The 27,150-nt window shown below is 38.4% G+C and overlaps 1 protein-coding gene across 2 annotated transcripts in view; it reads left to right on the forward strand.

The window, feature by feature from the left end:
- Positions 1 to 27,150, forward strand: part of RBM6 (RNA binding motif protein 6) — a 99,652-nt gene that overhangs the window by 992 nt on the left and 71,510 nt on the right. For both annotated transcript variants that reach the window (XM_043441773.1, XM_043441776.1), the window contains exon 2: positions 11,397 to 11,508. The gene's annotated coding sequence lies outside the window, so the exon portion shown is untranslated. The remainder of the gene's footprint in view (positions 1 to 11,396; positions 11,509 to 27,150) is intronic.

Consider the following 27,150-nt stretch of genomic DNA (forward strand, 5'->3'; position numbering starts at 1 on the left):
TTAGTAGACTCTGATGCGCCCAGTCACCTGGTTCATTTTTCTGAACTCTGGATTGTGCCCTCGGTTTGTTAGCTTCAACTTCCTGTTGTGTAGTGCCGCCGCTGTGAATGGTTTAATAATGTCAACATCAGCAGACTTGTGAGGACTATAGGGAGAGGTTTCAAGAACTGATAAGTGAGGGTAGGACAAGCAGTGTCTAATGGTATGTTACCATTTTAGTGAAACACACAAAAATTGCACCTGAACCTTGCCTGGTTAACTAGTATCTAACCAGGTACCTAGCCCATAGGATAGGCTGTTTAGGATAGGCTGTTTTTGGACATCTGTCGCCGCCTTCTTCATTGAATTCTGTTACCAAGAATTGGGTTTACTTTTGTTGCCTTTGGGAGCCTAGTTTTTTGTAGCCTTTCATAAGGAGAATTGTCAATGGAGAGGTTACAAAGTGAATGCTCCTGTCTTATTGAGGATACACGGGCAAGGTTATACTCTTCTGCCAGTGTTTAAATACATGAAATAATGTGTTAATAATCTAACTCAAAGTTGTATTAAGATTAAAGAACTGTTGGAAAATTCTGAAATTTTAAAGATCATAAATCATGGAGTCATCTTGCTTAGAATAGACTTTTCTGCTAGACTTTCACAGTTGTTCATTTCATTCACTTAGTTAAGGGAGCATCTATTGGGTACCTTTTATAACCTTCCTATCAGTGATAGGAACTGTAGGAGCTCTAGAAATTGATAGGGTTTGAAATGTTGACTCCTCCACTAACTGAGCAACATTGGGCAAATTACCTAACTTCAGTTTCATCGTGTGTGAAATGAGGTTAAGAAATGCAACCACTTTGAAGGTTGTTGTGAGGTTTACGTAATCCTTCTAGGACAGTGCCTGGTGTGAGGAAAATGTTCACTAAGTGTTAGCCGCCACTGTTACCTTTTAAAAAAATTTTTGTCACTTCCCTGGCAGTTCAGTGGTTAGGACTCTATGCTTCCAGTGCAGGGGGCGCAGGTTCCATCCCTGGTCTGGGAACTAAGAGCCCACATGCCATGTGGTGCAGCCAAAATATTAAAAAGAAAAAAAATTTTTGTTGAGATAAAATTCACACACCATACATTTCACCCATTTAAGGTGTCTAATTTGATTTTTTTCATATATTACGGTACTTTTTTTTACAAAGTTGTGATAAATACATTTTGTTGCATATATTGTAATGAAATTTTCCATTTAAGCCATTTCTATATGTAGAATTCACATAAAATTCAGTGCATGAATTACATTCACAATGTAATGAAACCATCACCACATCTATTTCTAAAACTTTTTCATCACCTTAAACAGAAACTCTAACCATTAAGCAGGTAACTCCCTGGCCCCTTCCCTCTAGTCCCTGGTAACCTCTAATCTGTATTCTGTCTCCCTGAATTTGCCTGTTCTGGGTACCCTGTGTAAGTGGAATCATACAATAATTATCCTTTCATGTCTGACTTTTTTCAGGTAAAATAATGTTTTTAAGGTTCATTCATGTCATAGTGTGTATCCAAACTTCATTCCTTTTTATTTAATTTAAAAAATTGAGATGTAATTGACATCTACATTCTCTTTTAAGGCTGAACAACCCTTAATTGATATGTATAGGCTACATTTTACTTACCTGTTCACTTGCTGGACAGTTGCGTTTCCACCTTTGGCGATTGTAAATAATGCTGCTGTGAACATGGGTACACAAATATCTCTTCATGCCCCTGCTTTCAGTATCTTTGTGTATATGCCCAGAATTGGGTCATATACTAATTATGTTTATAGCTTTTTGAGGACCCACCATACTGTATTCCACAGCAGTTGCATCATTTTATGTTCCCACCAGTAATACGCAAGGGGTCCAATGTCTCCACATCCCAACGCTTGTTACTTTCTGAGTTTTTTTGGGCGGTAACCACCTGAATGGGTGTGAAGTAGTCCCTCCATCTCTTCCTTCTGCCTCCCTTTTTCTTAACCATTTTGACCATTTTAAAATGTACATGTCAGTGCTATTAAGTACCTTCACATTGTTGTGCTACCGTCATTACCATCCAGCTTCAGAACGTTTTCGTCTTCTCAGATTGAACCTCTGTGCCCATTAAACAATAGCTTCCCATTCTCCCCACCCCTTCCCCTGGCAGCCACCATCCTACTCTCTGAATTTGCCTGTCCTAAGTACCCCATATACATAGAACCATAAATTATACAATATTTGTCCTTTCATGACTGGCTTATTTTATTTAGCAGAATATCTCCAAGGTATCATCCATGTTATAACATCTATCGGAATTTCATTCCTTTCTGAGGCAGAATAGTATTTCATTGTATGTATATATTACATTATCTTTTCATCTGTTGATAGGCACTGGATTGTTTCCACCTTCCACCTTTTAGCTGTTTTGAACAATGCAGCAATGAACATGGAGGGATGCACATATCTACTTGAGTCTCTGCTCTCATTTCTTTTGGGTTTATACCTAAAAGAATTGGAATTGTTGGATTGTATGATTATTCTGTTCTGAATTTTTGAGGAACTGCCGTATGTTTTACACAGTGGCTGCATACATTGTATGTGCCTAACAGCAATGCACAGGGTTCACATTTCTTCACATCCTCACTAGCTTCTGTTAGGTTCGTTTGGTTTTGTTTTAATAGCCATCTTAATGGGTATAAAGTGGTTATCTTGTAATTTTGATTTACATTTCTCTCTATTTGTGTGTCTTTGAAGAAATGTCTGTTCAAGTCCTTTGCTCATTTTTGAATCAGGTTGTCTTTCATTGTTGAGTTTTGGTTTTCTGTATATTCTGGATATTAATCCCTTATCAGATATGTGGTTTGCAAATATTTCCCCCATTCATGAGTTGCCTTTTTATTCTCTTGCTGGTGTGCTTTGAAACACAGACATTTCTAATTTTGATGAATACCAGCTTGTGTATTTTTTTTGTTGACTCTGCTTTTGATGGCATATCCAAGAGATCACTGCCAAATCCAATGCCTGAAGCTTCTGGTTTGTTTTCTTCTGAGTTTTAGAGTTTTAAATTTTAGGTTTAGGTCTTTAAACCCTTTTTGGGATAGCTTTTGTGTATGGTGGTGGGCAAGGGTCGCACTTCATTCTTTTGCATGTGGATTTCCAGTTTCCCTATGACCAATTGTTGAAAAGACTGTCTTTTCTCCTTTGAATGGTCTTGGCACCCTTGTTGAAAATAACTTGACCATGTATGTGAGAGTTTATTTCTGAGATCTCTAGTCCATTGTTCTGTATGTCCTTATACCAATACCACACTGTTTTGATTACCGTAAATTTGTAGTAAGTTTGAAATTGAGAAGTGAGGGTCCTCCAGTTATGTTCTTTTTCAAGACTATTCAGAGACCTATGAAATTTCATACGAATTTTAGGATGGGCTTTGGAATCAGATGGTCTTGAGTTTGCATATTGGCTTTTCCTCATATTAGTTGTATTGTTTTGGGACAGGCCTCTGAAACTATTTGAGTCTCATTTTCAGAGTCTGTGAAGTGGGGATTGTAACAAAATTTACCCCATGGAGAACCTGTGATGATTAAATGAGAGAACCCATGTAAAATGCGTAACTGTGGCAGAGTCAGTACTCAACTATTCTTGCCTTTATTATTGTTTCAGAGAGTATAGGTAGACATACTCAGAAAGGTCCTTTCCAGATGAATGTGATTGTGATTTTAAATACCTGAGCATAGTAGCAGTAATAATAAATATTGTATTAATAGTATCTATTATATATTATTATACTAAATATTAGTACATTGTTGCTTTAAAATTTTTCAAAAAAATTTTTGGAAGCATGACTTATATATCATAAAATTCACTGTAACTGTTCAGTTTGATGTAGTCATCACCACAATTCAGATTTAGAATGTTTCGAACACCTCAAAACATTCCCTAGTTTCTGTTTGTTGTTAATCTCCACTTCCCACTCTCAACTGCAAGTCCTAGCATCCACTAATCTGCTTTCTGCCTCTGTAGTTTTATGTTTTTATGTAATTTCATACAATTGGGATATCTGACTTCTTTCACTTACAATTTTTTTGAGGTTCTTCCATGTTGCGTGGACGGAGGAGCCTGGTGGGCTACAGTCCACGGGGTCACAAAGAGTCGGACACGACTTCACTTTCACTTTCACTTTCCATGTTGCATTCCTTTTTATGAGTATATCACATTTGTTTATCCATCTACCTGTTGATGGGCATTTGGATTCTTTTCAGTGTTTGGCTATTATTCATAATAATAATGTTGCTATCAACATACTTCTTTTTACGCATGATCTCATTTACTCCTTATAGTAATCATATGAGGTAGGTACCACTGTTATTCATGTTGTGTAGGAGGAGAGCTTTGAGGCATATAGAATTTAAATATAACTTACTAAAGATACATAGAAAGCTGGAATTTTTTTCTTCCTTTTTTTCCCCTCTCAACTGTGCTGAGAGGCATGTGGAATCTTAGTTACCTGACCAGGGATTGAAGCTATAGTCTCGGTATTGGAAGCAAGGAGTCCTAACCACTGGGCCATCTGGCAATTCCCAAAAGCTGGAGTTTGAATTCAAACCCAGGCTGTCTGACTTTAAAACACATTCACTTAGGCCAGTGGTCTTGAAATTCCCTTTAACCATATAAAAGGATTAAAAAATTTTTCACCCCTAAAATTTTGAAAAAAATTTTACCACTTTGTACATTTCTAAGTTGACATCTTAACACTTCTGTCATAGATGGCTACAAAGGATGTATTTTCTGGCATAATATATTGCATGCGTGCTTTAAATATATAGTTGACAAAATCTTGGAACTGATAATTTATGGAAAATGTCTGCATTTAATTTATGGCAAATCAAACCTTAATGTCAGTCATTTAGCCAGATGAGTTTGCATCAGTGGGAACATTCTAAGTCCCAGTGATTTTTGAAATAAACTCTTAAAATAGTAGTAACATTTACTGAGCAATTTATTTATCAGGCACTGCTCTAGTGAATTTGCGTTGTCATTTTATCCTGATAACTATGAAGTAGACATTATCTTTATTCTGGATTTTTACAGATAAGTAAACTGAGGCATCAAGTTAAATCACTTGCTCAAGGACATACCTTGTGGCCAAGCCGTGATTTCCCTCCCAGCAGTCAAACTGTGAACACAGTAGGTCCAGAGACTGCACTCCTGTCCCTTCACCACCACGCTGTGCTATCTAATAAAACTCACTTTGCTATCTTATAAAATTCACTTTTAAACTAGGAACCTGACTGTAATTTGCTGATGTAAGGGATGAGGATATAAGAATATTTAAAATCTGAAGAAAAAAAAAATAAAATCTGGAAAATTTCTGTTCATAAGAAAAAGTAGCTCTAATGAAGTGTTTAAGTGTCTCCCAACAGTAGTGAAGTCTAATTTATACATGAGCTTGAGATTCCTATAGGATGGCCAAGTGACCATTTCTGGCAGACATTTGGACTTTATAGGAAAGTCTAAGCTAGAGATGAAGATGTGGAAATTATAATTGTAGAGATGGCAGTAATAGTGATTAAATTGGGAATGGACAAGATTGGCCAGTGTCTTAGCTTGGACTGCTATAACAAAATACCCTAGATTGGGTGACTTAATAACGAATTTATTTCTCACAGTTCCAGAGGCAGGGCAGTTTAAGATTAAGATGCCAGACAGTTTGGTTCCTGGTGAGATCCTTTTGGTTTGCAGACAGCTGCTTTCTTGCTGTATCCTACTTGGTACAGAGAGAGAGAGAGAGAGAGAGAGAGCACTCTGTTTTATTCTTTCTTAGAAGAGCATTAACCCCTTTCCTAAGGGCTCTACCCTCATGACCTAATTACCTCCTGAAGGCCCTATCTTCAGTTACCATCAAGTCAGAGATTAGGACTTAAACATATGAATTTTGGGGAGACACAAACATTCATTGTAGTCCATAGCACCCAGGGGCAGCATCATGAACAGTGCTGGGGAACATAATAGAGCCTAGTTAGCATATTTGGTGGACATTCATTTATTTAGTCAACTGATGTTTAAAGGTTTTGTATTGGGGGGGGTGTGTGTTTTATATGAGAGAGACTGGAGTATGCTTACGAACAAAAGCAGAGTGGTAGTATAGGTCAAAAAAGGAGTTAAGGGACTTTGCTGCTGGTCCAGTGGTTTTGAATCTGCCTTGCAATGCAGGGGACGTGGATTCAGTTCGTGGTCAGGGAACTAAGGTCCCACATGCCACAGAGCAGCTGACCTGTGCTGCACCTAAGACCTGATGCAGCCAAATATTCAAAAAAAATAATAGTTAAATGATAGTGATAGAACTAAGTAAGGGTAGATTCTTCAGACTAGTCTTTAATCTTCTAGTACACAAAAACATTCCAGGAAGATTGTGGGCTTGCATATTTTTAAAGAAATCAATATGCAGAACTTTGCCTTCCATATATGCTGTTCTTAAGAATGGATCTTGCTCCTAAATGTAAGAGCTATAACTCTAAAACTCTTAGAAGAAAACTGAAGGGGAAAGCTTTATGTGTTGGATTTGGCAATGATCTTTTAAAGGATATGACACCAAGGGCACAGTCAGCAAAAGGAAAAATAGGCAAATTGGACTTCATTAAAATTAAAAACTTCTGTGTTTAAAGAACACTGTCAACAAGATAAAAGGCAACTCACAAAATGGGAGAAAACATTTGCAAATCACATGCCTGGTAAGGGATTAATATTTAGAATATGTAGAAAACTCCTAAACTCAACAATAGCAACAAATAACCTGTATCCAAAAATGGGCAAAGGACTTGAATAGACATTGCTTCCAAAGAGGATATACAAATGGCCAATAAGTACATGAAAAGATGCTCAGCATCATTAATAATAAGGGAAATGCAAATCAAAACCACAGTGAGATACCACTTCATACCCATTAGAATGGCTGTTACTAAAATACAAAAAAACAGAGTAGTAAGTGTTGGTGAGGATGTGGATGAATTGGAACTTGTATCATTCTGCTAGGGCTGCCATAACAAAATACCACAGACTAGGTGGCTTAAACAACGGAAAATTATTTTCTCGCACTTTAGAGACTGACGGCTAAGATCAAGGCATCAGCAGGGTTAAGTTTTGGTGGGGCCTCTCTCCTTGACTTGCAGAAGGCCCTCTCCTGGCCATGTCCTCACATTAGCTTTTCCCTGTGCGTGCATTTTTGGTTTCTTTTTCACTGACACCAGTCCTTTTGGATTGGGGCCCCACCCTTGTGGCCTCTGTCAACCTTAATTACCTCCCCAAAGGCCACGTCTCCAAATATAGTCACCTTGGGAGTTAGGGCTTGAAGCTGTGGGGAACACAATTCAGTCCATAACAGAACCATTTGTGCCCTGTTGGTGGGAAGGTAAAATGATGTAGCTGCTGTGGAAAACAGTATGGTGGTTCCTTGAAAAATTAAAACTAGAATTACCATATGATCTACCAGTTCTACTGGGTGTATATATCTTCAAAAGAACTGATCTCAGATATTTGTATGTGCATGCTCATTGTTCACATTATCCAAAAGATGGGAGAGTCCAAATGTCCATCAGTGGATGAGTAGGTAAAATATAGTATGTGTACACAGTGGAATATTATTCAACCTTAAGAAGAAATTAAATCCCAATATATGCTATAATATGTATGAACCTTGAAGACATTATGCCAGGTGAAAAAAGCCACTCATGAAAGAAGAAATACTCTTTAATTTCACTGGAATTAAGAGGTACTTAGAGTAGTTAAAAACCATATAAACAAAGTAAAATGGTGGTTGCCAAGGACTGGGTTAAGAGAGGAGTGGGGAGTTACTGTTTAATGGGTATAGAGTTTCGGTTTTACAAGATGAAAAAAGCTTGGATGGATGGGGATAAAAGTTGGAAAACACTGTAAATATACTTATCCTTCTTAGCTGTAAAATGGTAAACTTAAATGTATTTCACAATTTTAAAAATAATTTTTTTTAAATGGTTTTTATTGATTCTCCATTTCCGCCTCCCCTTAATGGGGGCTTCTCTGGTAGCTCAGTTGGTAAAGAATCCACCTGCAATGCAGGAGACCTCGGTTAGATTCCTGGGTTGGGAAGATTCCCTGGAGGAGGAATAGGCTACCCACTCCAGTATTCTTGAGCTTTCCTGGTGGCTCAGCTGGTAAAGAATCCCCCTGCAATCCAGGAGACCTGGGTTCGATCCCCGGGTTGGGAAGATTCCCTGGAGAAGGGAAAGGCTACCCACTCCAATATTCTGGCCTGGAGAATTCCACGGACTATATATAGTCCATGGGGTTGAAAAGAGTCAGACACGACTGAGTGACTTTCACTTCACTTTCTTACTAATGCTTGTCTCACTTTACCAAAAAGTCAGCTTTCCATTTGCTATCTAAGTGAAATACACTACCCCAGGAAGGATCCCCTTTCGGACACCAAACAGCATTTATGTCATGGCCCACTGAAGAATATTTGGGTTGTTCTCTCTCTTTTTTTTAAAGCTATTATGAATAAAGTTGTTAAAGTTTTTCTACCAGTCTTTTGTTTTCATGTATCTTAAGCAGACACTTAGAAGTTCAATTGCTGGGTCATGAGTAATATTTCTCAGACCAGTTTCTAAACTGGTTGTACCATTTTGTGGTCTTTTAAGTAGTGTATGAGGTCTGATTGCTGGAAATCCTTGTGTATTTGATTTTGTAAGTCTTTTTAATTTTAGCTGTTCTAGTGGGTGTGTATCGGTGGTTTTAATCTGTTTTCCTTATGACTAATAATAGCATTTGTCAGACATGTGTTATAAATATTTACTCCCTGTTCTGTAGTTTACCTATTCATTTTTCAGTGTCTTTTGAAGAACAGATTTTAACTTTAATATTTTTCTTTATGATTAATGCTTTCTGGTTCCTTTATAGAAGTCTTTGCTGATACCATCTCAATGGTTGTTGTTGTTTTTTTTCCTTGGCCATCTGGCTTTTGACATCTTTATTCCTCAACCAGTAATTGACCTTGGGCTACCTCAGTGAAAGTGCCAAGTCTTAACCACTGGACCACCAGGGAATTCCCTATGTTTTCTTTTAGAAGCATTATAGTTTTAGCTTCTACGTTTATGTAGATCCACTTTCAGTCTTAATTTTTGAATGTGGTATGATGGTAGGCAAAGCATGGTTCTGGAGAGGAAGCCTGAAAAACCACTATCATAATTGAGGAGCAGTCTTTTCAAGGCCGGGTAACTGAAATGAATACATTTAATTTTTTTTTTTTTTTAATGAGAATTTGTAGGGGATAGGGGGCAAGGGTACTTCCAGCAGCCACTAGTTCTAGCTCCAAAAGGGCATATTAAAATTTCTGCTGTTTAAAAACTCATAGTTGGGTCTTAGTTGGGTAGATGCTCACACCAATCCCTGCCTGTCATGCCTCCTTGATGCTATAGCTGAGTGTCCTGTTTGCTCCAAAGCATTTACTTCGGAAAAATTAGAGTGCTTAAAGCAGGTACAGGCCTGCTGTATACCACAGCTAAAACTAATGGAATGGGACCCCTGGTTCTGCTTTGTTGGCCTTTGGAACTTAGGTCATGATTTGAGAGGGATGGCCCCGGGTTTTGATATTATGCTGCTAGAGGTTGATTTCTTGGACCTGTGCAGGATGGACCCGAATCAAAGTATTTGCCAAGAATTTTTTATTAATTAAGAATCAAAGGCAGAGGAAGCTCGAAAAGAGTCATCTGATATCATGGTTCTAACCTTAAAGGCTGCTGACCTACAATGGGGAGGCTTTATTCCCAAACCCACTGGTTGGTTTCCAAGAAACCAAAGTCTTTCTTTATATTCTGGGGGAGTGTGCTTTTAAAGCTGAAAATTAAAGGAATCCATGAGAAGTGTGTCACTGGATTGTAGTCCATAGCTTAATGTGATGCTTGTTGTCTCTTGGAGAATGACCCCTGTTCAACCACTGTTCATGTGGAGTTACTTTTCATTTCAACCGTCAAAACTCTTCTTTGCCTGTTTACTACCACCACCAAGACCTGAACCTGCAGACAAGGCCTGCCACCTCGCTGCCTAGACCCACCCCCAACAGAGGCAGCACAGCGATAGTAGAAGGGGCCCTGCGGGGAGTGAAACTCGGTGTAAGTCCAGGTGAACTTGTGTGTCCTGCCTGGGTATGCTTGTGGCATTCTGAATTTTTTCATATCTATATGGCCTTGGAAATTCTAACTTCTCACAGTATTTTCACCACGACTTCTCCCATATCTGAGTCTATAGTCTGCTTTTTAGTTTTGTTAGCAGTGCTTCCCCCCCCAGAGTTCTATTAGGTAAAACAGAGGCAAGTACTTTGCATCAGTCCTTTAGCCTCTCCCCCATGCAGAACAGAACATTGCTAGAACAGAAGTACATAGTAATTTACAAATCACCTTTCCCTTTGATTTAAGGGAGGGAGCTGGGAAAGTGGGCTGCCACTGCTTCAAGACAAACCACGGCCATGTTGGGGTGAGGGGTGGGTCAGGGATCACCCAAAACTTTCTGATTATTTTGAGAATGACTGTTTCTTCATTGAGCATTCATTTGGTCATCGTAAAGCTTTGACTGTTTTCTAAAGGCTGGACAAAGTTGGTTCAGACTGCTTGTTTTTTAACGTTTCTGTGGAGGAAGAAGGCTTTGGAATTTCATAGTCTGCTGTTTTTGTTGATGTGGGTTGTGTTTTCACTCTCCTGATAGTGTACTCTGATGCAGAAAAGTTTTCAGTTTTGATCAAGTCTACTTTATCTGTTTTTTCTTTTGTTGTCATGGTAAGAAACCATCGCCAAATCCAAGGTCATAAAAGTTTGCCTCCTTTCGGGAATTCCCTGGTGATCCAGTGGTCAGGACTTGGCTCTTCACTGCCTAGGCCAGGGTTCAGATGGGGAACTGGAATGCCACAGGCGGTGCCGTGTGACCAAAAAAAAGTTTGCCTCTTTTTTGGTAGCTGGAGTGCAGGTCTTATGAGGACTTCTTAGTCTTAGGTTACGTGCTCGTCTGCAGAGCAATCACTGTGGTGATAGACTATTCTGATTAGCCAGGCTGAATAGTGTAGGATCAGCCATGTGGACTGAGGGTAGTAAATAAACATGGTAAGGTGCTGTTTCCAAAAAGGAATATAGAATGGGTGCTGGAAAATTTAATAAATGGTTTATGAAGCATTCTTAGTACTTTGAAAGATTGATGGTGCCCTTTTTTAAATTTAAATTTAAAATGTGTTTTTGTTGCTGTAAATTAATATGTAAATGTTTAAAAGTGACTTCTAAAAATATCCCTGCTGATGTGGTCCCTGATAAGCCAAACAGGAGGAAATTGGTTTAGTCTTTACTTCATGTACCCACATACTCATTTATTGTGGTTTGTTTTGTACAGGTACTGCTATAACCAGAGTTTGGTAGCAAAAAAGATCTACTTTTTGGGCCCTCTTGACATAGAAAGAGATGTGGGGGGATTCTCGACCTGCTAACAGAACAGGACCTTTTCGGTAAGTCTTAAAATTTGAATATTGAAGTGTCTATTATAACAATGTAGATCTGTATAATATTTATGGCCTACTATAAATACGGATTATTTTCTTTGTGTAGAAATAGCTTTGATTTTTTTCCCTGATTTTTAAAAATAGAAACTACTTAAAATTTTTCTAGTCATTTCTAGAGTGATCGTGAGAGTGAATACCTACCATTCCAAGTATTTTGTGTATTAGCATTTATTTATTTATTTATTTATTTTTTGGTGTATTAGCATTTTAAAAATATTAACAAAAAATCCCCCAGATTTTGTTTTGTTTTCTTTTTTGTTTGTTTGTTTGTTTTTTTCCCCCAGCTTTTAAAAAAAAATTTTATCTTTTTTTAGTAAAGTAATATGTACTCAACTAATAAGGAAAGCTAGTAAAAATGTATATAAGTGTTTATAAATGAATGTGAATATTTCATTAAGTTTGATAATTTATGTCTAGAATCCAGAGCTCTGTCCTTCCTATGACACGTTGTATTTCAGCCACCAGAAATAGTTGTGAAAAAGAAAAACTATTTACTTGATGCAGTTTCCTAAGCTGCATTACAATTTTAGGGGTTACTGGGTACAAAGTTAAGAGGAGAACGTAGTACTGTTCATAGTTGTAAATGAATTATATTACAGATTTGTCGGGAGAATGAATTACATTCTTTTTATACAATAAAATTATATAAATTTTATTGAATTTATAATTCAATAAAATGAATTATATTATCGATTTGACAAGTGGAGAAGGTGGTACCATTAATAGTTGTAAATGAATTATATTATAGATTTGTAGGGAGTGAATTTTTTATAGCCAGTGTAATAAACACTGATGATGATATTTTAAAAACTTTTGCGTTGTGTTTGCAATTAATGACATGCTATAGGAATGTGACTTATGGCTGTAGTTTGTGTGTGGCAAAGAAATCTTACTTTTAAAGTTATACATTAAAAAATATTTATGCTCCAGGGAATTCCCTGGCAGTCCAATGGTTAGAGCTCCATGCTCTCACTGCCAGGGGCCTGGGTTCAGTCCCTGGTCGGGGAACTAAAATCCCACAAGCCTCTGCAGCATGGCCAAAAAAAAAATATTATGCTCCAATTGAAACTTTTGTTACAAGTAAGTTTTCTTTTGGACTGGCAGTCTGCAGGATCTTCCTGTGCAAATTCAACAGTTATTTTATTATTCTGAAGTTTGGGGTTCCCATGGAAAATTTAGGTAGAAAAGTAAGTTTAAAAATAAATCCATGAGAAAAAAAGATCCATGTAACACTTAGTAAAGCTAGTTTTGTGAATAAAGGGATCTTTACTTTCTGCTTAGCAATCTTTAAAGCAGTGGTAGTGCTGCTGGTTATGTTTTTCCTTTAAAAAAATTAAAGTCTGGATCACTGGTCAACAGACTGCAGCTTGTTTTTGTTTGACTGGAACATAGCCCTGATCATTCGTTTACAAATTGTCTATAGTTGCTTTCATGTTGCAGGGACAGAGTTGAATAGTTGTGACAGAAACTGTAAAGCTTAATGTAATTACTGTCTGACTCTTCATGGAAGAAATTTGCAGATGCCTAGTCTAGATTAGTGTGTTTGTACTTTAATGTTTAAAAATCTATCCTTTTACTTATATCTATGGATAATTATTTTCTGTGTGAGGCTGTTTACACTAAGCCTTCAGAGCTAAAGAAATAACTTTAGCTCTATTGCATCACTGAAAAATTTTTTTCAGAACATTTTTTTCTTTGAATTTATTATATAAAATTGTATTTCCCCACCTTAATTTTAGTTTAAATATAAATCAATACATACCATTTTTTAAGGTCTTTGATCAGAGAGAGGCATAGTTTATACAGCATAACTTTTGGGAGGGGACTAATTTGGGTGAAAAATGTATCTTGCAGGAAAATGATTTTGTATTTATTTTAACAACTTGTCTTAAAAATTTGGTTGAACATGATTTTCATAGCCACTGCTGTTTCATAACTAGTAGAACTATTTCTTGAATAGTCTACATAAAATACAGTTCTGAGAACCCTAGTGTAGTGTTTACTGTAGATGTATTTGATTTCAGTTTTACCTGGTGAGGTAATCCTTAGAGTAGTATTCAAAGACAGTGTTGTATGTGTTTTGGTCAGAGAACATGTAGATTTAGAAAACTCAGCACTGAGCCTATGAATGTCTCCTTAGGCTTAAGTCTTCCTACAAGCTAACTATTAGGATCTGAATGATTTTAAATATGGGTGACACTAGAACTAGTGGTAGTGTCTTAATTTTAGTGTTAAGTTGTATTATTTATGAAGCACATTTAAACTTGCTTCTTATGATGAACCCCATACACATAAATAATGTTAATATTTTTGTGTTAATGAAGCTAATTGAAGTTACCTTTTGAAAATCTATTAAATATGCATCATTCTACTGTTTGGGTTACTATTGTTAAATTTCTATTACTCCAGGAAAGGGTTTGGCATTGTAACTGTTGCTCTTGAACTGAGTGACCCAGAAGCAGTTGTCTGTTGAGTCTTCCTATAGCAGTGTAGTCTGAGTTCAGAAGGGTCATATAATAGAACCTATATTTTCTGAGAGGAGAGAACTGAGTGGAACTTGATCTCTTAATACTTTTGTTTTGCTGCTGAATAGCAGGTAACCATTCAGATCGTTTTATGTTTTCCTTTTTCATGCCCTCCTCTCCCCTTCAAGCTCAGGATCCTAGGTACCTAATTGCCTATTTAAATTCCCTGTCTTTTACCAAAGTCAAAACATATAAAATGGTCTGGAGCTAGGTAGTGTGAAAGATAGGGCCAGTTCTCATTTATGTCTTGAGTCCTGTAAACTGAGAATGTGAATTTAATACTGTGTTTTAAAATATATTATATTACCATGAAAAATTAGATGAGGCATTAGAATCTAAAAAATCAGCTTCTTTGTTTGGGACCTGGGGATAAAGCATGAAAGCCTAATGCTCTCTCTAGGTCCCTTTCAGCATTAAGCTCCTGGATGCTGTTGCTTGGTTTGGTCAACTTACACATGCTGTGTGGCATGATTCATGCTGCCTTCTGAGATACCTTTGAGTAGTTATAATAGTAGGACCCAGGTGAGAGCGCTTCTAGGTGGCGCCACTGTGGAACTGGGGTTTAGATGCAGCCAGGGGTGATGCTCAACTGGTGAACGCTAGTGTACTTACAGCCAGTGTTTTCTTCATTTTGGGCCTGCATCCGTTCTGATTGGGTGGTGTCCACTCTGTAGCTGTCAATCAGATATTTTGGAATGTTATTCTTGTTTGCACCAATGAGAAAGACACGTCCTGAAACCTACTGTATAAAATTTACAGCGCATTGATTTTTCTGATGTATAGGAATCATCGTGTTGATCTTGGAATTCTAAGTTCCCTGGCTGTAGGAAATGGAAATTTTTGTAGAGTGTCACCATTGCTAGCTTATCTGGTGTTGCGGATTTTCCCTGTTGCAGGACTGGGTGAAAGCTTTTTCTGCAGCAGTCATGTTGAAAACCTTGTGTTGACTTTCCTCGTGTTCTGAAATGGGAACTTAAAAGTTTACTCCGCCACTTCGTCTTAAAATAGCAAAACATTGCTGTTTTCTGCAGATCTAGGACCTTGTTACAGAACTCTGCAAAAAAAAAAAAATGTTTACAGAAGAATGTGCTGTGATTAGAGAAGAATATGCTGGTGTGTAGATTTCAAACTCTCTGGACAATATGAATAACACTGTCTTTGTTTCTACAGTGGGAGCCAAGAAGAAAGGTTTGCTCCCGGGTGGAACAGGGATTATCCTCCTCCTCCCCTTAAGAGTCATGCTCAAGAGAGACACTCTGGCAACTTTCCTGGCAGAGATTCACTTCCCTTTGATTTCCAGGGGCATTCGGGGCCTCCCTTTGCAAATGTAGAGGAGCATTCTTTCAGCTATGGAGCTAGAGATGGACAGCATGGTGACTATCGAGGAGGGGAGGGCCATGGACATGATTTCAGGGGGGGAGATTTTTCATCTTCTGATTTCCAGAGCAGAGATTCATCACAGTTGGACTTCAGAGGTAGGGACATCCATTCTGGGGACCTTCGGGATAGAGAAGGGCCACCTATGGACTATCGGGGTGGAGACGGTACTTCTCTGGACTACAGAGGCAGGGAGACATCTCACATGAACTACAGAGACAGGGAGGCTCATACTGGTGACTTTAGAGGTAGGGATGCTCCTCCTCCTGACTTCAGGGGCCGGGGCACTTACGACTTAGATTTTAGAGGGCGGGATGGAGCCCATGCAGATTTTCGGGGAAGGGATTTATCAGATTTGGATTTCAGGGCCAGAGATCAGTCCCGTTCTGATTTTAGGAATAGAGATGTATCTGATTTGGACTTCAGGGACAAAGACGGAACCCAGGTGGACTTTAGAGGCCGAGGTTCAGGTACTAGTGATCTAGACTTTAGGGACAGGAATACACCACATGCAGATTTCAGAGGTAGACACCGATCCAGGACTGATCAGGATTTTAGGGGCAGAGAGGGGGGACCTTGTATGGAATTTAAAGATAGGGAGATGCCCTCTGCGGATCCAGATATTTTGGATTACGTTCAGCCCTCCACACAAAACAGAGAACATTCTGGTATGAATGTGAACAAGAGAGAAGAATCTGCACATGACCATACAACGGAAAGACCTGCTTTTGGCATTCAGAAGGGAGAATTTGAGCATTCAGAAACAGGAGAAGGAGAAAAACAAGGTGTAGCCTTTGACCATGCATCTCCACCAGACTTTCAGAACAGCCAAAGTCCTCTTCAAGACCAGGACAAGTCACAGCATTCTGGAGGTGAACAACAGAGCTCGGATGCTGGTATGTTTAAAGAAGAAGGTGGTCTGGACTTTCTTGGCCGTCAGGACACTGATTACAGAAGCATGGAGTACTGTGATGTGGATCACAGACTGCCTGGAAGCCAGATATTTGGCTATGGCCAGAGCAAGTCTTTTCCCGAGGGCAAAACTTCCCAAGATGCCCAACGGGACCTTCAGGTATGTTAATTGAGTGGACTACTGTTTTCTCTTTTAAGATTTTATTTATTTACTTATTTATTGGTTGTGCTGGGTCTTTGTCACTTTTCTCCAGTTGAGAGCGGGGGGCTACTCTTTAGTTGGGGCTGCCGGGCTCTGGAGAAGGCAATGGCAACCCACTCCAGTATTCTTGCCTGGAGAATCCCAGGGATGGGGGAGCCTGGTGGGCTTCCGTCTATGGGGTCGCACAGAGTCGGACACAACTGAAGCGACTTAGTAGCAGCAGCAGCAAGCCGGACTCTAGAGCACAGACTCAGCAGTTGTACGAATGGGCTTAGTTGCTCTGTGGCATGTGGGATCTTCCCAGCTCAGGGATTGAACCCATGTCTCCTGCATTGGCAGGTGGATTCTTTACCACTGAGCCACCAGGGAAGCCCTGGATTGCTTTGTTGAGTTTTGCTTCTTCATAAGACTTTTCTGAAGGATGAAGTATAGAGTCCATTAGCCCTGGGTCTTACTTTATACAGCCATTAAAAAGCAAGATTTGTAGTCACGAGTGGAGTGTACATCTCTAGAGAAAGGGCCCTCAGTTCAGATCATATTTTTGATGTGTATCTCTTCATTATCTTGCTTGATGATACTGATTTAAATGCCTTGGGATAATTTAGTTTGAAAGTATTTGTCTTTGGGAGTTGGTTCTCTTGTCCTTTACGTAGTCAGGCCTTGTGGCTGTTTGGGGTTCATTTTCTTACTTAAAATCATTTAGAAAATACCTAATAGGATAAGAGATAGAAAATACCTAGTAAGGAGGAGGCAGTGTTAATGTTGCAAATATTGAAGCTAACTTAATTGACTTAAATGTTGATTTTCTATATGTCTAATATATAATCTAATGTACATATAATCTTAGAATTATGTTTGCAGTTGGACATTGAAAACATTACCTTTAAAAATAGGTGTTACCCATCTCTATTGCAGTTTCTGTTATTTTGGACAGTAATTCTAAGACAAGCTGGTTAGATATTTGGTTAAAAAATGGATTTTAAGAATGTTAGAACTGGATGGCAATATAATTTATTATTCAAGTCAGGACACTTTCAAGAGTAAAAGAGGACACTATTTATAATTATGCCCAGACAGTAGGTGTGGTCAAGCAGTTGTAGGAGACTTTTTTCCCAAAGGTTAAACCCTTTTTATAACTTGAAATGGAGGAGAATCAGAGCTGAGACTTTTGTGCATATGGAAAATGCAGATTTCTCTGATTTTGTACTGTTAAGTTGTATAAGTTATATCATCAGATGACACCTTTTGATTTTGTTCTGGAGATTGTTTATAGGTGACATCTTTGATAAATGACATCTGGTTTTATTTATGTGCTGTTTTCTCATTCAGGAAAAGAAAATTCTAGTTTTGAGAATCTAGTTGATTTTTTTTTTTCCTGTTTGTGAAAGTCCTTTTCAATGTTGTTTCTCTTCATTTCCTGCTTTACTATTTCAAAATTCCTGCAATGAGCATGGATCTTAGAACACTTAATATTCTAATGATTTGAAAAAAAATTTGGGGGGAATTCCCTGGTGGTTTAGTGCTTAAGACTCTGCCTTTTCACTGCCAGGGACCAGGTTCAGTCCTTGGTTGGGGAAGTAAGATCCCACTTTAAAAAAAAAATCAAATTTTGGAACTCAGAAAAAGAGACAGTTATAACTTTCTATATCTTCATATGATGCAAGTCATTTCAATTTTTTTTTATCCTGAGTACCTGTATTTCATGTTGTTTCATTTTGCACATTAACATGTATTTTTTTCTGGAATAAGCTTTTTTTGCTTTGGATTCAAGGATCAAGATTATAGGACTGGCCCAAGTGAGGAGAAACCAAGCAAGCTTATTCGATTAAATGGGGTGCCTGAAAATGCCACAAAAGAAGAGGTAAGGCTCTTGTTCTTTTTTCTCTTTCCTTTTCCTTTTTTTTTTTTTTTTTCCGGTCAGTTAAAAAATTTTAAAGACTTTTTATTTTGAGAAATTGTAGATTCACAGGAAGGTTTTAGAAATCCTCAGGGAAATCTTGGTTATCGTTCACCCAGCCTTCCCCCATCTATAGAGCAGTAGCTAAACCAGGAAAGTAGCTTTAGTATAACCCATAGAGATCATTCATATTTCACCAGTTATTGAGTACTCACTGAGGTGAGGTTTGTAATATGTGTGTGTGTGTGTGTGTGTGTGTGTGTGTGTGTGTGTGTGTGTGTGTGTGTGTGTGTGTGTGTGTGTGTGTGTATAAGACAAGTGATTGTTGTCCTCAGACCTGATGATCATCCTTGAGGGGATAATCCAAGTGGGAGGGAGGAGGGTTGGAGTGCTTACATAAAGATGCTGTTTATTTATAGTAGTAAAAACTGGGAACTGCCTAACTCCTCAATGTTAAAGAACTTGGTAACTAAATTATGGATGACCTTAAGGAAGAATTTGGTCAGAATATACAACCACCAGAGCAAACAGAGCTTTACTCTGTGCTAGGCATTGTGTGATACTTAAAAGCATTAGTTCATTTATTTATCACAACATCCTATGAAACAGGTGCTCCTTTATTCATTCATTCAAAAATGAAGCACCTTTGTATGCCAGGCAGTGTTCTAGGCACTGAGTGATACAGTAGTGAACATTATAAAGTCACTGCTTCCATGGTTAATAAAAAGAATAAGCAGAGAAAAAAATTCAGGCAGTGATGAATGCTCTGAAGAAAACTATAGTAAGGGTTTAGAGCGTCACTCGGGTATAGGCGGTGTTAAATTGGGTAGGTAGAGAAGACATCACTGAGGAAGTGACATTTGAGCCCAGGCCTGAATGCAAGTGAGAGAACAGTCCATTTGAAAATGGGGAAAAGAACTGACCAGGCTGAGGGAGTTCAGGGACCATGGCCCTGGATAGGAATGAGCTCATTGCATGATCTTAGGTTTAGAAAATGAGACTCTGGGTGCGGAGAGGTTTCACAGCACATGAGGAGAGATTTGGAATACTGGTAGTCTCATTTCAGAGCTTGAGCTCTTGAGCTTATGCTCTTCTGCCTTTTTTTTGTACTTGAGAATTTTTGAGTAATTATGTTCTACTCATTGAATAGTTTTGGAATGCCTGGAGTGTACTTGGCTTAATTTGGACTTTGTAAAGTAATCATAGCTTTAAAGTTTGTAGAATTAAAAACCACTAGGGGAAATATAATGTTTAGTATTTGATTATGATGTGTGTCATTAGTGTGCATACCATATTCTTACAGATTCTTAACGCCTTTTGGACTCCTGATGGCATGCCTGTGAAGGACTTGCAGTTAAAGGAGTATAACACAGGTGAGTTTCCTGACTTGCATGCAGCCTTGGGTTAGGAAGAGTCTGTCAGATCTCTGCATCTTGTACTCCTCAAAATTTTTTTTAAGAAACCACAATTAAGATTTCCAGAAGCCTCCTGTTGATGCCTTCAAACAACAGCCAGCTATACCCTTAGCTGTAGTTCTTTGTGGATGTTTGTCCACTCATGGGTGATGAGGATGTATGTTCCAGTACTTCTGAGTGCCTATGAGATACAAAGTGAGTGTTGTAGAATTTGTCCCCAAATATATGTTATGCAATAAAATCATTAAACTTGCTGCTGATGTTCCTCATGGTGGTGGAATGTTTCTGTTTGAGCCGGGTAAGATTTTAATTACCTTACCATATGTAAAACTTTACGTGTCGTTGCTTCAGCATGGAATTTTCAACTTCCCAGAGAAATTGTACAAGTGAGTGGTTTCTTGAGATTTTAGTCTTTCTGAGGACAGAGTCCTGCACCAGCTGTTATGTTGAAATCCATGAATAGATCCAGAAGACCTTTCTTTTTGACCTCTATTCTACAGATTAGATTTTCAGAATATCCTCCTAGTATCTTAGAGTACCAAATGTGGTCAGTTTCTTCAAATCTTATTATAGAAAAAGTAGTCAAAAGTGAAATGCCAAGCAGTCAAGGTATTAGACCAGTGTTTTTAGGACTACCCAATATGAAACAAATAAAGGTAATTTTAAAGTGATCTATTTTAAATTAAAAAAAATAAATAAAGTGATCTATTTTAAATTAAAGAAAGTAGAGCATTAGTCTTTTCACAAGTCTTAGAATTTCAGTAATTAATGTTAAAGAACTCTTCAAGTAAGAGCAAGCCATGTTTTTGAGTATATAGTTTACCTTTAAACAGTTCACCATGGAATAACATTTTTGCATTAACTAGATTACTTCTTCTGATTGGTTTTACAGAATAAAACTGTCCACAAAAATTTTGGTGCTTGAAATAATCTAGTGTTTGTGTTAAGTACAGAAATTGTTTTCCTGTAATTTGACAGTGAACTCAGGAGCATTATTTCTCAGAAAGCTAATTATTTCTTTGTTTGAAACATGACAGCTCTAAATTTGTGGAAATATGACTAAGAGTAGGTATATTCTCAAACACAACTCTTGGGATGATGGGTATGTGTCTCATACAGACTTTCCTGATTTACTATTAACTTTGGAAATTAAAAATAGAATTTATAGGCTGCAGTTGCTTTTTGACTCATAGGGCAATAACTTTAGCTTTGATCTTATTTCATGAACTGTACTTTCGTTAAGTATTTGTGTTTAGGAAAAAGATGTGTCTTGGTATTTAAATAACGGCAATTTTAATTCTTCGTTTCTTTAGTACTCATTGACTTTCTACATGTATTGTCAGATTTATTAGCAGAGTAAAACCTACATTGATTTGTAGGGTTCACAGACGAAGTCCTTAAGTTTTCTGACTCTGGCAGCTATTAAAATCATAATTGACAGACCAGAGACATTGATACACATGTGAAATCATTCACGACAGTAGTTTAGAAAAAATCAGTTTTCAGGAAATTCTGCCTTTTCTTGGCATTTTAATACATGAAGTGATAGTGTATTAAAAATATATATGCACATATGGAAATGTTGAACGTGTTAGTTGCTCAGTCATGTCTGACTCTGCTACCCCATAGACTGTAGCCTACCAGGCTTCTCTGTTCATGGAATTCTCCAGGCAAGAGTACTGGAGTGGGTATCTATTCCCTTCTCCAGAGGATCTTCCCGACTCAGGGATCAAACACATGTCTCCTGTATTACAGGTGGATTCTTTACCTGGTCTGAGCAACCACAGAAGCCACCACATTTGTATAAGTGCACACACACACGCGGGTGCACACACACACACCATATTTATATAAGCTCACATACACACACATGCACACACATGTATATATGCTTCTTAAAATGAAAGAATTTAAAGGATTGGATTACCTGTCTCATATTATCCATATTATACCACTGTATGGCAAGTAGAATGCGCTTTTGAAATTATCAGTCATGTCATGTTAGTCGTCTCCCTAAAACCCTTTAACACCCTTCCGTCTCAGTTGGAAGAAACTCCCAACTTCTTGTTCTGACTTAACACAGTCCTGCATGAGCCTGCCTTGGCTCTTTGTCTGACCCCATTACATGCACTCTACCTTTCCTAACCTGCTCCAGCCCTTGACCATGTGGACTTACTGCTTTGTCACAGCCTTTGCGTTGCTCTTCTTTGAGTCTCACTTTCTTTGGGGGTTTAGTTCTTGGCTTCAGTTTCAACTCTCAGAGGCCTTGAGTCACATCCAATCTAAAATCATTCCTCTGTCATTTTATATCGTATTTTTGTCATCGTAGGGTTTATCACTTAGATATTTTTCTCAGTGGTTTTGTGTGTTTATTCCTGTCATTGGAGAGTTAGCTTCACGACAGTAGGAGCCTTGTTTGGCTTGTTCCCTCGTTTCCCCAGTTCTTGACTCTCTGCCTAGCCCAGATGGGTTCCCAGTATGCATGGAGTGAGGAATGTATTTGAAGAGCCCCTGTGGTCTCCTTTCAAGTGAGGAGACCCCATGGCATTACAGGTCACTGTAGGTTTTACAGCAGTGCACTCTTCCTGAATGCTGAAGAATGTATCTTGAGACAGTCAGATGTTCTGAGAACTTTAACATTTACCTGTTCAAAGATTATGTCTGAATTTCAGTAGAAATGGTGTCTTTTATAAACAGCCATCAAGTTTTTAGGTTAGGATAACCTGCAAAGACCATGTAGATTGGATGTTGTTCATAAGAGGGGGCTTGTGTGGTAACATTCATCCTTGTAGTTGATGTATTGGGGAGCTAGTCTGTAACAGAAAAGCTTAATGCCTCTTCACTGACTCAAGTAATTATCAGCTTAATTTTTGTCTCATTTAGAACTGTGTAAGTACAGGGCCACAACTTTTATCTAAAATCTGTAGGGTCAGCTGAATTTATGAATTTTTCTGATTATAGAAAGGTAATGTGGTCCAATAGCTTATATGTGAATTATATCCCCCAGTGGAATGTGTATAAGATATAATACTTCTGCAGAAAATGAACATTCTCACTAAGAAGACTTAAAAAAGACTACAAAGAGACTTTAGTATAGGTCAAGATGTATCTCCAAATGACTTCACTGAAAATTTACTGAAAAACTTGACACTTGGGGGATATTTAGATTTTGGAATTACAGATAATGGGTAATGAACGTATACCTGTTGTGTACATTTGAATTTTTCTATTGCCAAGTGCAGATATAATAGTAGCCCTATTAATTGTAAAATACCTTGACTTATATGATTACATTTCTGGGTAAAGTATCAAGAATGAAGTGTCTTTTGGTGACTGGGCAAACAAACTGGTATGTACATACTATGGAATACTACTCAGCAGCAAAAATGATGATACTATGCATGCAGGTATTGCATGTACATAACAAGATGGGTAGATCTCAGAGACATTATGTTAAGTGAAACTGGGCTCAAAAGGCTACCTGCTGCAATAAAAAGAAACAAAGTACTGATATGTGCTACAACCTGGATGACCCTTGAAAATTTTATACTCACTTAAAGAAGTGAGGCAGAAAAGACCACAGTATTGTCTGATTCCATTTATATGAAATATCCAGAATAGCCCTATCCATAGAGACAGGAAGTGGATTGGGTAGTTTGGTGGTTGTCAGGGGCTGGAGAATAGGGAAATGGGGAGTGACTGCTTAATGGATATGGGATTTCCTTTTGGGGGTGATGAAAATATTCTTCTGGAACTAGATAGTGGTGGTGGTTCCATAACATGGTGAATGTACTTAATGTCACTGAATTGTACACTTTATGTTTTGTGTATTTGATCATAATTTTAAAAACGACTCCATACTGTATGATCCTATTTATATGATGTTCTGGAAAAAGAAAAATGATAAGAATAGAAAACAGTGGTGCCAAGGTATTGGAGGAGAAGTTGACTGTAAGATGGAAGCATGAGTGAATTGAGGGGCATGATGGAACTGTTTCATATATTGATTGTAGCAGTGGTGAATGAGTGTTAAATTCACTGAAGTTGGCACTACTGTAGTTATGTAAGAGAACATCCTTATTCAGCTGGGTGAATGCTTGAAGGTAATGATTGGTCAGAGATCCTTATTCAGCTGGGTGAATGCTTGAAGGTAATGATTGGTCAGAGAGATCAAATAAAGTGACGTCCTCTGAGTGTTAGAGAAGTGAAATTAATCAACTTTTCATTAGTATTATAGGAAATGATCAGACAAGAAGTAGAGAAAAATGTGTACAAATAGACCTGCCTTTTTTGTGTGTTTTCTGGAAGGCTCATTATACCTCCATTCCAATGCATATTTTTTAAAAAAATATTTTCAACCTCTAAAAATGTAGTTGGGTTGTAAGAATTTGTAAGTTCCCAGAGAGGAGCTGTTTTCTGTACAGGAGACCTTTGGAGGCCTTAAAGGTCTTGGTTGTTTCAATTTCGGTATGGGGGAAATGTCTCTATTATTTCTTCTTACTAAGAAAGGGCTGCTTTGCCTTCAGGGAGTTTTAAAATGATCTGGAGTACTTTGTTGTTGTTCAGTTGCTAAGTCGTGTCTGACTCTTTGCCTCCCCATGGACTGCAGCACAGCAGGCTTCCCTGTCTCTCACTACCTCCCGGAGTTTGCTCAAACTCATGTCCGTTGAGTCGTTGGTGCCATCCAACCATCTCATCCTCTGTTGCCCACTTCTCCTCCTGCCCTCATTTTTAAAAAATTCATTTTAACTGAAGTAATAGTTGCTTTGCAATGTTGTGCCAATCTCTGCTTTCCAGCGAAGTGACTCAGCTGTACACATATAGTCATTCTTTTTTTAATATTCTTTTCCATTTTAATTTATCATAGGATATTGAGTATAGTTCCCTGTGCTATTCAGTAGGACCTTTAGGATCTTGTTTAGATAACATTTTTAAAAATGAATCATGGAGAAGGAAATGGCAACCCACTCCAGTATTCTTGCCTGGAAAAGTCCATGGACAGAGGAGTCTGGCGGGCTGAAGTCCATGGGGTTACATGACTGAGCATGTGTGCGCGAGGGTGGAGGGAGATGGGTTGGTAGCAATAAACTGGTAGAACGGAAAAATAAATAAATAAATAAAAATAAAAATAAAAAATGAATCAAATGTACCTGAGTGATGGTGACAGGGTAGGAAAATCATTGCTTAATGAGTGAAGCTTAAGCTTCATTAGGCTTTTCCTAGTAACCTTGCAGTTGAATTTATGTCACAAATTATTTCCTGTGATTGCTTTTCTCCAAATCAAAGAAAAAAATATTGGTCCTGTTATCTTATCTCACACACCAAGCTACAAAAATCCTGGCAGCAACGTGTGAGGTTATGTGTGAATTGGAGGTTAAATAATATTTGTGATGTGTTTCTTTAGCCTGAAAGTATTAGTGCTAACTCTGGAAGTAATATACTGGATGAGTAAATCCTCTCAAGAAATTTTTGTCAGAAATTTTGACAGACTTAACTTTAGTTTCCAAAACTATGCAGTGGTGTTATATTGAGGGAGTCAAGTTTTCTGTTCCGTTTGTATAAGTACTTAAAATTCTATATTTGTTAGAAAATGAAAATGTTTCATTTTAGCTTTTGGATCAATATCAAGTCCTAGAGCGTGCTCACCTAGTTTATCAGACAATGAATATGTTTGACAGTGTACAAGCAAATCTGATGAAAAGCTTTGGTAAACCTTAACTAAGAGCAGTCCTGTATTTTACAACGGCTGCATGGAGGACAAGTGCTGCCAGTAAGTTAGCTGATTACAGTGGTGTTTGCAGTTGAGCTTGACATAGGGCACAAACCTCATGTAAATTGAGAAATGGAGGTCTTAACATGTTCTGGAGTGATGTCAGCAGAAAGCAGTGTATGCCTCTGTGTCATACAGGCAGAGAGATGATGAGAGATTTTATTTCCTCCTGCTATGTGAAAGGCGTTCAGTTGTGTCCGACTCTTTGCAACCCCATGGACGACTATACAGCCCGTGGATTTCTCCAGGCCAAAATACTGGAGTGGGTAACCTTTCCCTTCTCCAAGAGATCTTCCCAACCCAGGGATCAAACCCAGGTCTATTGCATTGCAGGCAGATTCTTTCCCAGCTGAGCCACAAGGGAAGCCCAAGAAGACTGGCATGGGTAGACTGTTGCTTCTCCAGTGGATCTTCCTGACCCAGGAATCGAACCGGTGTCTTCTGCATTGCAGGTGGATTCTTTACCAACTGAGCTACCAGGGAAGCCCTGATACCAGTCAGTTCTGCCACTGAGTGGGTGACTGTAATTCAATCCAGTTCTGACACTAACTACCCAGAGTTGGCATCAGACTCCAGGTTTAAGGGCTCAGTCCCACAACCGTGCCTTTACTTCAGATACCAATCACAGGTTACCCATACTTCTGTTGGAGGTTCCCATAATCCGACGCCCTCTTCAGGTTTGATAATTGGCTAGAATGGCTCACAGGACTCAGGGAAATAATCAGTTTTTTATAAAGGACCAGGTGAAGAGGTAGATAGGCATTTAGGTCTGGAAGGGTTCCAAGAGTAAGAGTCTCTGTCCCATGAAGTTGTGGTGTACCGCCCTCCTATAATGTAGATACATTCACCAAATCTTATGATTTAGAGGTTTTTATGCAGTTCCGTTATGTAGACATTATTGATTAACTCATTGGCCATTGGTGATTGACCCAATTGCCTCTCCCTTTTCCATTCCCTGGAAGTTAGGGTATGAGGCCGAAAGTTCCGTGCTTCTAATGAAGTCTTGGTTTTATGTTGACCAGATGCCATCCTGAAGCTATCTAGGAGCCCACCAAGAGTCATCTCATTAAAACAAAAGATTCATCACTCTTAAACTCAGGAAATTCTCAGAATTTTAGGAGCTCTGTGTCAGGAAACTGGAACAAAAACCAATATCTTTCTATGATACCACAGATGGAAATTCTACAGCTACCTCTGGCTGGTACCTGCTGCCTTTAGTTGGGCATTAGTTCTCTATTATAGGTCAGAGATGACTTAGGCTCTTGTTCTGGTCCACATGAGTCTCACAGCATGCCAGTTGTCTAATAACTTCTCTAGATACTAGTTCACTTTTGGAATAGGTGAGTGACTGGGCTAGTGTGATCTGCTGTCATCCTGAACAGTTGAACTCATTGGAAAAGACCCTGATGCTGGGAAGGATTGAAGGCAAAAGAAGAAGAGGGTGGCAGAGGATGAGATGGTTAGATAACATCAGCAACTCAGTGGACATG

This window comes from Cervus canadensis, chromosome 22 (genome assembly GCF_019320065.1).
Source record: "Cervus canadensis isolate Bull #8, Minnesota chromosome 22, ASM1932006v1, whole genome shotgun sequence".
In the NCBI taxonomy this organism is placed as follows: Eukaryota; Metazoa; Chordata; class Mammalia; order Artiodactyla; family Cervidae; genus Cervus; species Cervus canadensis.